Here is an 11758-nt window from a genome sequence, read left to right on the forward strand (position 1 = left end):
AGGCCACTACACAGGTGTACTTCCCCTGCATTGATAGTACAGCGATGGTTCTAGAGAACAGTAGTACCCTCCGCTTCCAACTGTAGCTCCTTGGCCCTGAGATTCAAGAGTTCAAAACTGGTGCACTATACTAGACTAGACAAGAAGTATAGTACATCGCACTACTAGTTGAGAAAAGTAGTACTAGTACTGCTACAGTACGAGTACGTACTCCTCCGTCACATAATGTAAGACGTTTTTTGACACTAGTTGGCGTGTACAAAAAATGGCAAAAACATACCCAAAATTTCTTAATCCACGCCAAAAACTACTACCTAGTGCCAAAAATTTCTTACTAGTGCTATTATTTACAGTATAATGCAATCCCATAACGTTCCATAATGCTAGTACTAGTAGTAAATAATAGCCTCACCCCTTCACTGAGGAACGATCTACAGTTGGAAGGGACGAGGCCCTGAGGTTACTACGCTCTTATCTCCTCCCCCCGAAGAGAAGGCAGTTCGTCGCTGCACCCATGGATTCGCCAAGTGGTTCTCCTCCTCGTCGGGGCTGGGAGACCTTGGACGACGATCCTCTGGGAGAAATTGCACGCCGCTCCGACGTCCTCACCGCCGCAAGACTCAGTGCTTCCTGCACCAACTTTTTCAAGACGCTGCTTAAACAGGCTTGGGAAAAGGCCATGCTTGTTGGTCTTCCATGCGTCCTCGAGGAGAAGGTTCTTTTATGGGACAATCCTTCAAACAGTCTACCGCTCCCTGCCATGGTTGCACGTTGACTCCGCTAGAGTTGCCGATGTTGAGAGGTAGTAGGATTTTGTCCGATGAGCAGGTTAGTAATGGAGTTTGATCATGTAGTACTTAGTTATTCCATTTCCATCCCGTAATTTCTCCGCTGCCCACCGTCTTATATATAGGTCTGGGTCGGTGCCAATGAAGATTGGCTTGCATACCTCTGGCCGGATACCACCATCATTTTGCACAACATCCACAGCAGTGCGGCCGTTCCGGTAGACCCCTTCTCCACCATTGGGATCGGCCTTCCGGGCTGGCTGGGCTTGAATATGTATGATGATGCCTACATGAGATTGAAGAAGATAGCAATTGCGGACCCACCGACAAAGCGACGCGGCTACGACGATTACTATCTCATCGCGGTGTTCGACATAAGGATTGCCATCAATGCAAGAGGCAGTAACGGCAGAGGCTGGCGCATGTTGGCGGCGGCAGATTTGTACCCCTACACGTTCGAAGACGCCGTGCGCCATCTAGGCCGCATCTTCGCAGTGACAAGCCAGGGGACTTGTTTCATCTGGTTGCCATCCTACGGTATGGGAGATTACAAACGGAATGCACAAACCATCATTTGCATCCCTAACGGTACTCCATTATTTTGCAGGGACCAGTCATCCCCCGATCAAAATAAGATCGCCGATCCTGGATGCGCATTTGCATCCGCGATTCGGTCTAACCTGGAACCTTGTAGCTGACTTTGGCATATTGGGATCAACTATCTTAGCAGTCGTTACCCATGGTACCACTGATGTGCAACATGGTCAAACAATCTACCACGATCAGACCGTCACCATCTACCCAGGTATTCCATTTTTTAACCCTCTCGCCTTCTCTTTCATTGTTGTACTAGTAGTATACTTTGTAGTACTAGTAGGAGTACTTTTTACCTTGGAGGACGCGTATAGCTAGCTAGGCCCTTGAAGACTTGAACCCACTAGCTGCCACCATTTTTGTTTTTCCATGTCTTACTATCTCATCCATGTAGCCAAGAGTGGCTATATATAATAAGTCGGTTATTTTACTTCCTCTATACCGGAGTAGTACTATTTGCTGCACAGTATTACTGACCGCCATATTTGAGCACAACATTATTATGCATGGACCTTGACTATGTACGTCACCATGTGTCCAGATCTGGGATGCCGCGTGTACCAGATGAACGGCGCCGAGTTCGACCCCCATGATACTACGTGGGTGCCGAGGAACACTCTTGGAGAGTACTCACTTTTCATCGGGGACAGCTACCCCATTGTGAAGCGGATGCCACCTTCCATGCACGACACGGAAGGCCTGCCGTTCATGAAGCATGGTTGTGTCTTCAGTGCGCACCGCCGGATGAACGTCATGCTGGGACACGCTATCCCTGATTTATGCCGCTTCAGCTTGGATGAGTCTCCATCGTGTGGAACCGGACTAGAAAGCTGTGACAATGATTCCCGTTGCCCACCGCTATGGATCGTGCCATCCATGAAGAACACCTGGGACTGGAACCTGGAGGAGGACATGTAGCCCATCTATAACGTGTAAGTGGAGTACGATAATTGTGAACGGTAGCGCTGTGAATATATGTAGACTAGTCGTGCACAAATTTATCACATGAATTGGAGATGAACTTGTGTGGCATACTGGAATTTGTCCTTTAGAATTTATTACTAGTAAATGTGTTATGTGTACGTGCAACTTGTGTGGTTGTTGCATGGGCTCCAACATGCTCTTTGAGAAAAAAAGGTGGCACGGGTTTGGATATACGTGGCGTGGCGGCATCATACAGTAGCATCGTTCGCTATAGTTGTAGTACACTCCTACTAGGACGACAACTCCTATAAAACCTTGCGCTTGGCTCTTTGCCTCTTCGGGAGGTTCAACAGTTCGTACTCGTGTGAACCTTGCACTTGGCTCTTCGCCTCTTCGGAAGGTCCAACAATGATGATACTACAGTACAATATGCTTCTGGCAATCTGACACCGATTGAACTGCTGCACGTCCACCACGAGGGCGAGGGCGAGGGAGAGGGAGAGGGAGAGGGAGAGGGCGCTGTAGTCAAAACCCTCTCCTCGTCCTGCGAACCACCGCGCGCGTGGGCGAGGGAGAGGCGTAGTAAGCAAGCTTCTCCTTGTTCGGCGAGTTGACGGGACACATCAAAGCAGTACTAGTACTAGTAGTAGTAGTAGTCCATACTGTGTCCTTTCCGATTAATATGGCTTAATTTGAAACGAGAAAAATACACTGGCGGTCAACGTTTGTAACAATACGCTCTTTACGGTCACTACATATAGTTTTGCGGTGATTATACGATCACTAGCTCATCGTAGAGCACCGTATTGCACCCTACTGACCGGCCACATCGTCGACGTGGCACTTCGTTGACTGGTTAAATTGTCACCTGGTTTCTGGGTCCCACCTGTCAGTTGGCAGAGCAAAGAAATCAGTTAAACAAAACTTTACGCAGGCGCGACACGAGTCCAACCCTTGCGCGTGAACCGCCCTGGCTGTGTATGTGAGTGCATGCACGTATCCTCCCTCGGTCTTCCAACAAAGAGTGTACATCGGCTATAAAACAAAGAGTGTAGTACATGATGTACATCTACACTTCCAATGCATTTAGCCTTTACTCTAAATCGATATTGATTGACTAATGCACCAACTTGTGCTGTAGGTATAGGCTACATGTCTATCCTTAATTACAGCATGCAACGGCCTTCATTTAATCTTCTTATCTCAATGGTCGCATGCACACATAAGTCTGCTACTTTTGGGCGTTAATTATGCCCTGGTCAATGTGTAAATCTCTAAATGTACAGTCTTTCACGGACGTAGGGAGTAGGTTGAGCACTTAAGCGTGAGCGTGTGTGTTGCGTCGTGTGCTGTGTGCCGCATGGGTGCGTGAGTGTTGCGTGCGTCCATGTGTACGTGTGAGTGTTGCATGTTTCATGCATGCATGGGGCTTACTCCCTCCCATTGACATGTTCATATTTCAAGCTTCCTCTGTTCCCTCCATATGGTGATACTCCCTCTGTTCCTAAATAGTACGGAGTAAAAGCCTCCCTCTGTTCCCAAATACGGAGTATTTGTCTTTCTACAGATTTCAACAAGTGACTAGGTACGGAGCAAAATGAGTGAAGTGAGCGTAGAGGCATAGGGATACTGTAGAAAGGAAGTCCTCGCGATCCATTATTCCCCATCTCGGTCAGAGAGAACTATTCGACTAGTCTTCACAGTGAAGTGACAATACACGCTGCAACAGATGGGACATGTAATTAAGAAGCTGAACTAGCGTGTTGGTGTTACTAAATCAGCCTTACCCAGTACTGCCATCATGTTTGCCAGTAGAGCACGCTTCCACAAATACGCCTACGCACCTCTGTCCTCCATTAACTGACATATGGGCCCTGTTGTGGTAGACCCACATGTCATCGGTGTAACTATTTACACTCCGAAGGATGGTATATCCTGGTAGTAGTACTAGTAGAATTGAGATTGAATGCACTTTCTTCCCCGTCTTCCACTCTTCTTCCTCCTCTCTTCTTCTTCCTCCTCTCTTCCCCATCGTCGGCCGCACACCATTTACCCCCGCTCACTGCTCGCTCGCCCGCGCCATCTTCCTTGGTAGCTTGCGCGTACCATATCCCCCGCTCACTGCTCGGCCACACGAGGAGAAGCTTCTTCGCTCGCCCGCCCGAATCCACTTCCCCGCGGGCTCGCAGGCACCGAAAACCCCAATGGCAGAACCGACTGACACGCAGAGCCGCGATTGGAATTCCCTCCCCGATGTTCTCTTGGAGCAGATCTGCAGTCGTATGGACCTACTCAGCACCGTCCGTCTGGCCGCATGCTCGGTGTCTTTGTATCGTCTACTCGTCTGCAACCGGCCGGCTCTTTTCAAGACACCCTGCTTGCTGATGCCCGATCCTCGCAGGTGGCCCAGACACCGACTTGACGATCCTACAGAGGTTGCCGTGGTTCCCCTCGACATGCTACCACTACCCGTCCACCTGTCCTTCATGCGCGGCCACTACTGGGCGGGCATGAAGGCCAACTGGATCGTCCTCATCCACCACACCAGTAGTCCATGGCGTCTCGTGGATATCTACACCCAGCGAGAGATCACCCTTCCATCGTTGGATACCGCCGCCATCGAGCCTCGCGGCCCGCCGGACACTCCTGCCTACTACGCACGAGACGCGTCAAGCTTTTGGCTCGACCTCTGTTTGCAGAAAGTTGTAATTTGTGAAGTGCCCACACCATCAGAAGACTACATGGATTACAAGCTCATTGCCTTGTTCAACATGGGATTAGTCTATCTGGAATCCGGTCGCCATACATGGTTATGGCTCATCATCAATCCTGTTGAGGCAACATTTCTGTCTGATGCTATAGTGCACGATGGCATCGTTTACGCGGTCGACGCACAGATTGGCTGCCTATACTGGTGGAATCTATCGTCGTGTAATTGTTCTATCTCATCTCATCTTTACCTTATGAATACGACTGCCTGTTCATTTGTTACAAATTTAGAATGCATAGCATGTCTATAACCACATCATTGCTATATGTTCCTCTCATTTCCTAGATTTTTATGACCACACATGTTATTGTTAGAGTTGATATGAGAACAATTGGCATCTAATGATTGTTAGAATACATATTATGAGCATAACACCATGATTGCTATATGTTACTCTCGTTTACAAGATTTTTATAACAACGCATGTTATTGCTTAGAGTTGATATGAGAACAGTAGTAGTAAGTGCTATGGTAGAATATGAGTAGACGCTATCATAGCTGTTTTCCTCTCATTGTTACATGATGTTTGAACCATGACATATTGCTAGAATATGAAAGCCATTGGCTTATTTTTTTAACTTCGGGTATGATTATGACCACGGCATTGCAATTCTCTGTCTATGATATGTGTCACTGTTATAATAATCTTAATTCCACACATACTCTGAACATGATTGTTTATTTTTGTCCTTTTGGTCTCCAATTTGAATTGTTGCAGCAGACGCAAATGCGCTGGCCTTCATGATTCCAGGACCTGGAATCATACCAGCCGATGGGTGGTGGTTTATCGCTCGTTCAGCTGACGGCGGTCATTTGATGCTCATTCGCACGTACCAAATTGACCAAACCATTACATCAAACCACATGCAGTACAATGCGTGGGGCGTTCGTGACATTGATGGCTATGGCTGCTTCGTGTTCGAGAAAGATCCCAGCTCCGTTGGGCCAGGCGTATTCAACTGGAGGCAGGTTTACAGCCTCGGCAACCACTCCTTGTTCCTCGGGCTCAATTATCCGATCATCCAACCAATCATCGATCATATCACCGGCGATGATTACTGTGCTATGCAACTTCCATTCGCGAGTGGGGGTTGTGTTTACACATCATACCATGGGTTTCATGAATCACCATATCCAGAGATTCGTCGACACGGCTTGTTGCCAGATAATCTTCAGTGTGTCAAAGGCATCAAGCTTCCATGCGATGGATGGCTTTTGCAAACCCAACATGCGGCGATGTGGTTCATGCCAACAGCAAATATGCACAACTTGATTCGTGCTGATATCTAGACTGAGCCATGTATTCTGCTGCTGTAGCACGACCCTCTTTTGTTGGATATTATGTTCTGTTGTTAGTTTGAAGCACTCCTCTGGTTTGAAGGATAGATACCTTCCTGGGATCAAGTGCATCCTAACTCACCTGCGTAGGATGTACTGATAATGATGATGGAGATGTTGTGCAGAAGCCATATATATATATATATATGTATATATATCAGTTAGGCTTCAAGTGCGTACTTGTTAGTTAAATCTATGTATAAATTGTGACACTAAATACGACTAGTAAGTAGTAAAGTAGCGGTACTAGTATACGTCGGTCAAATTATTCATCATGTCCACACATTGAATTGATGTGACAACATGCTGCGCGTGAGGTGACACAAGAATCCCGGCGGCGTGTTTGGGTATTTTGGACATCAGATTTGGAGTACCACTTATCTGTCGAAATCTTTCATCATTCACTTAAAACAGTCGATTGATCATACATTGAGTACCATATAACTGGAATTACCGATGCAAGTCGAAGAAGGATTGGCCGGTGCTGCCGGCTGGCATCAAGTTCGATCCCACGGATCAGGAGCTGATCGAGCACCTTGAGGCCAAAGTGAGTGCTGACAGCGCGAGATTTTAGTCTCTCATCGATTTGTTCATACCAACCATCAACAGTGAGCACGGCATATGCTACACCCAACCTGAGAAACTTCCAGGTAAGACACCGATCGGCCGTCTACTTGCACAAACATATTCCTTTGTTTATAGCTCTATTTTTCTTTTTAGACGCTGACCTGGTGAAGCAATTACAATTTGACAGTTAATAAAAAGTGAAACAAGTGACTGCAACATGCCAAAGATGTTATGAAAATGCCAACTAGGTACACTAAAACATGTATTCCACAATACTGCAGGTATCACACTGAGTGGCCTAAGGAAGCATTTCTTCCAGCGCAATTCCAGGGCGTTCAAAAGGGGCACGTGGACGCGTCGCAAGATACAGTCAGAGTGCGGCATGCACGCGATGTGGCACAAGACCGGCAATACCTTGCCAGTGATGGTCAACGGCCGGCAAGACGGGCAGCAAAAAAGGTTCTGGTGCTGCACACCAACAAGAACTTCGACCAGCAGAGGACCAACTGGGTGATGCACTAGTACCACCTCGGGGACCTGGAGCAAGAGAAGGAGCGGGAGCTGGTCCTCTGCAAGATTTTCTACCAGACGAACACTAGGGCCAGGAGTAAAAAGATTATAAGTTAGTTTGGTATTGGTAGTTGTACTACCTTGTCGTCCGCAAGTTGGTATTGTTGTTAACGATCTTTTGGTATGAACTTGCATTTGCTTCCAACCATCACGCCGAGGGTCGATGTGGATATAAAGCTGAATCATTTGTTTCGAAACGAATTTTCAGGCACCTGATTTTTATTTGATGGGTAGCATAAGCACCCGCCGTTCGAATTCCCAGTTCTCCAATTTTTTTCGAAACAAGTGCATTCACTTATTATCACGATAAAAAAAATATCCGTGCTGCATCCAAGTTATCAGTCTGTACTTGCAGAATTCTCTCGTTTATTGAGCACGTATATTGTTTTTTCAGGTCGAGCAAGTTTCAACTGGGCTGTAGACTGCCCAGGGTTGGTTTTGTTTTTAACAGGCCCAGCCCATGACGACAACGGGGCACAAAGATCCAGCAGGTATCTACTGGCCTCTGGCCCTCCAGCGTTAGTTATATTTTGTCTTACAACATCCGCAGGCAGTTTCTTTTACTGAATCGAACACACAGCCCAGTTCTATTTTCCTCTTGAAACGCATGTCCTACATCCATTTTCTAATCTCTACCTATAGTTTTACTAGTTCATATACACGTATCATTATATTGAAAACACATAAAATTCCCTTTTCATATTTACATCCTTATTTTTGTTGTTTTTCCCACCCAGCGCTGATTTTTTTTACCACTGGTTTTCCCTCAAACCAACTCAATTGTCCCATGTCTTATTTGCTTACAAAAACAAAACGATTTTTTTGGCAAATCAATAAGTTCTTAAAAAAATGTTTATCATTTCGGGATTACAACAGTTCGGACTCCACCGAAATATGCAAAATAAGGTTGAACTTTTTGACCGTGGACCTGGGCAGAAAATGGGTTGTAATAAATTACTTAAGAATTAGCAAATGGGCTGCAAATTATAAAAAATAGCAAATGGGCTTTATGTTGTCTGCCACAGATTTGGAGGCTGACTTGTGGGCCTACTAAGTGCATGCGTACACAAGGTTTCTCAAAAAAGAAACTTGGTCAACAATCGACTCTACCAGCGTCAGACCGTTAGATGTCAATCTGACGGCAATCGTGCTTCTTCAGTCTCTGATCTTCCTGCCCCAGCCGCCCAAACCAGCGCCGTCGGAACCGCCTCCTCCCGCCTGTCGTGGCCGGCAGTGCTGCCGGGCAGGCCTCATGGCCCCATCATACTCGCATCCCTGGCTTGTCTATCCCTCTACTCACCCACACCTCCTGTTATTTTCCGGCGACGGTAGCCGAACCAGTCAACCCCCGTACTCTCCACCGCGTGGGCAGCCACTGCCGTGTCTTCCCCGGCTCCGTGTCGTTCCCTTCGTAGGCCTCGCCGTCGTCCACCGCCCTGGTGCTCTCGGCGCGGCGTGGTCAACAATGTCCATCCAACGGCCGTAGTGCTTCTTCAACCTCTGGTCTTCTTGCCCCAGCCGCCCAAAGCAGCGCCGGTCGTGCCGCATGCTCCTGCCTCCCGTGGCCGGCTGTGCTGCCGCGGAGGCCTCACCGTCCCCATACTACTCCCATCGCTGGCAAGGCCATACCTCCACTCACCCACTCCCCCTGTTATTCTGCGGCGACGGCAGCCTCACACCGTAGCCGAACCAGTGAACCCTCGTACTCCTCTCCGCGTGGGCATCCACTGCCGCGTCTTCCCCGGCTCGGCGTCGTCCCCTTCCTAGGCCTCGCCGTCGTCCACCGCCGTGGTGCTCTCAGCACGGCGTGGTCAATGTGGTCAACGACCGACTTCCATCGGAAGAGTACTGAACATGGAGAGGCTGACAACTGGGTCCACGGCAGCCGCAAGAAAGTGCCTCCTTATTACGCGCAAAATAATTATTCCTCCACTTGACAGCAGGGACCCACCGGACGGGCCACCAGTATTTCGCATAAAAAACGTTTCCCCCCTGACTACTGGGACCCACCGGACGGGCCACCGTATTTCGTGAAAAAAACGTTTGCCCCTGACTACTGGGACCCACCGGACGGACCATCGTATTTCGCGAAAAAATGTTCCCCCCGCAGTCAGCTCGGACCCACCGGAAGTGCCTCCTTATTACGCACAGAAAAATGTATACCCCCCTGTTAGCTGGGACCCACCATGGTGGGAGGCTGACTTGTGGGCCTACTAAGTTGACGGGGACGGAGGGCTTTGTCAACTTAGTCAATATGAACGATTCAAGCTCCAGTGACCGTACGATGTCCATCCAACGGCCGTACTGCTTCTTCAACCTCTGGTCTTCTTGCTCCAACCGCCCAAAGCAGCGCCGGTCGTGCCGCATGCTCCTGCCTCCCGTGGCCGGCTGTGCTGCCACGGAGGCCTCACCGCCCCCTACTATTCCCACCGCTGGCCAGGCCCTGCGGCGACGGCAGCCTCACACCACAGCCGAACCAGTGAACCCTCGTACTCCTCTCCGCGCGGGCTTCCACTGTCGCGTCTTCCCCGGCTCTGCGTCGTTCCCTTCCTAGGCCTCACCGTCGTCCACCGCCGTGGTGCTCTCCGCGCAGCGTGGTCAACATGGTCAAGGAACGACTTCCATCGGAAGAGTACTATACGTGGAGAGGCTGATAGCTGGGTCCACGGCCACAGCCCACTTCTTTTGTGATTTGCCAAGTAAGTCGCTTTGTCAGGCCTGTTGGGCTGCAAATCTTTCAAGACGAGGAGAGCTTTCATTCGGCTGGCCGAGAAAATGGCCCATCAGTAATGAGAAATGGGATGTACATTTTTAAAACACATCAAACCGGCAATTAGTTTCAAATATCTTTTTTTCATTTCGAGATTTTAAATTACATTAATTTTTATGCGTGGAGAGTTTGTTGGATTTTATATTGATATACATTTATTTTTAAAATCAGTTTGAATGTGAGTCGAAATTTCGGGATTAAAAACAGTTCGGACCGCACCGAAATATGCAAAATTTCGTATAATTTTTTAACCGTGGCCACAATATGGGCTGTAATGCTAATAAAAAGAATATGGGCTCCAAAAAAACCTTAATAATTAGCAAATGGGCTGTAAATTATTAGAAATAATGGCAGATGGGTTGTATGCTGTTTTCCACAGATTTGAGGCTTTCCTAAAACAAAAGGTTGACGCACAAGCAGTGACTGTTGGATGTCCATCGAACGGCCGTCGTGCTTCTTCAATCTCTGCTCTTCCTGCTCCAGCCGCTCAAACAAGCGCCGGCGGGACTGCCTGCTCCCTCCTCCCCGCGGCCGGCTGTGCTGCCGCGCAGGCCTCACCGCCCCACCGTACTCCCATCGCTGGCCTAGCCATCCCTCTACTCACCCACACCTGTTGTTATTCTCCGGCGACGGCAGACGAACCAGTAAACCCTCGTACAGTCGTACTCCCCTCCGCGTGGGAAACAACTGCCGAGTCTTCTCTGCCTCCGTGTCGTTCCCTTCCTAGGCCTCGCCGTCGTCCATCACCCTGGTGCTCTCGGCGTGGCCTGGTCAACGTGGTCAACGACCGACATGCATGTGAAGTGGACTGTACGTGGAGAGGCCGACAGCTGGGTCCACGGCCGCACGCAAGGAAATGCCTCCTTATTACGCGCAAAATAATGATTCCTCCACCTGACATCAGGGACCCACCGAAAGGGCCTCTGTATTTCACGAAAAAAACGTTACCGCCGCTGACAGCTCGGACCCACTAGCTATATCTTCACACGCAAGGAAGTGCCTCCTTATTACGCACAAAAAAATGAATACTCCCCCTGTTAGCTGGGACCTAGTATAGTGGCAGGCTGACTTGTGGGCCTACTAAGTTGACGGGGACGGAGGGCTTTGTCAACTTAGTCAATATGCGCGATTCTAGCTCCAGTGACCGTACGATGTCCATCCAACGGCCGTAGTGCTTCTTCAACCTCTGGTCTTCATACTCCAGCCGCCCAAACCAGCGCCGGTCGTGCCTCGTGCTCCTGCCTCCCGTGGCCGGCTGCGATGCGGCGGAGGCCTCACCGCCCCCTACTACTCCCACCGCTGGCCAGGTCATCCCTCTACTGATCCACACCCCCTGTTATTCTGCGGCGACGGCAGCCTCACACCACAGCGAACCAGTGAACCCTCGTACTCCTCTACGCGTGGGCATGCACTGCCGCGTCTTCCCCGGCTCCGCGT

Source organism: Aegilops tauschii, chromosome 7 (assembly GCF_002575655.3).
Source record: "Aegilops tauschii subsp. strangulata cultivar AL8/78 chromosome 7, Aet v6.0, whole genome shotgun sequence".
NCBI classification, from domain to species: Eukaryota; Viridiplantae; Streptophyta; class Magnoliopsida; order Poales; family Poaceae; genus Aegilops; species Aegilops tauschii.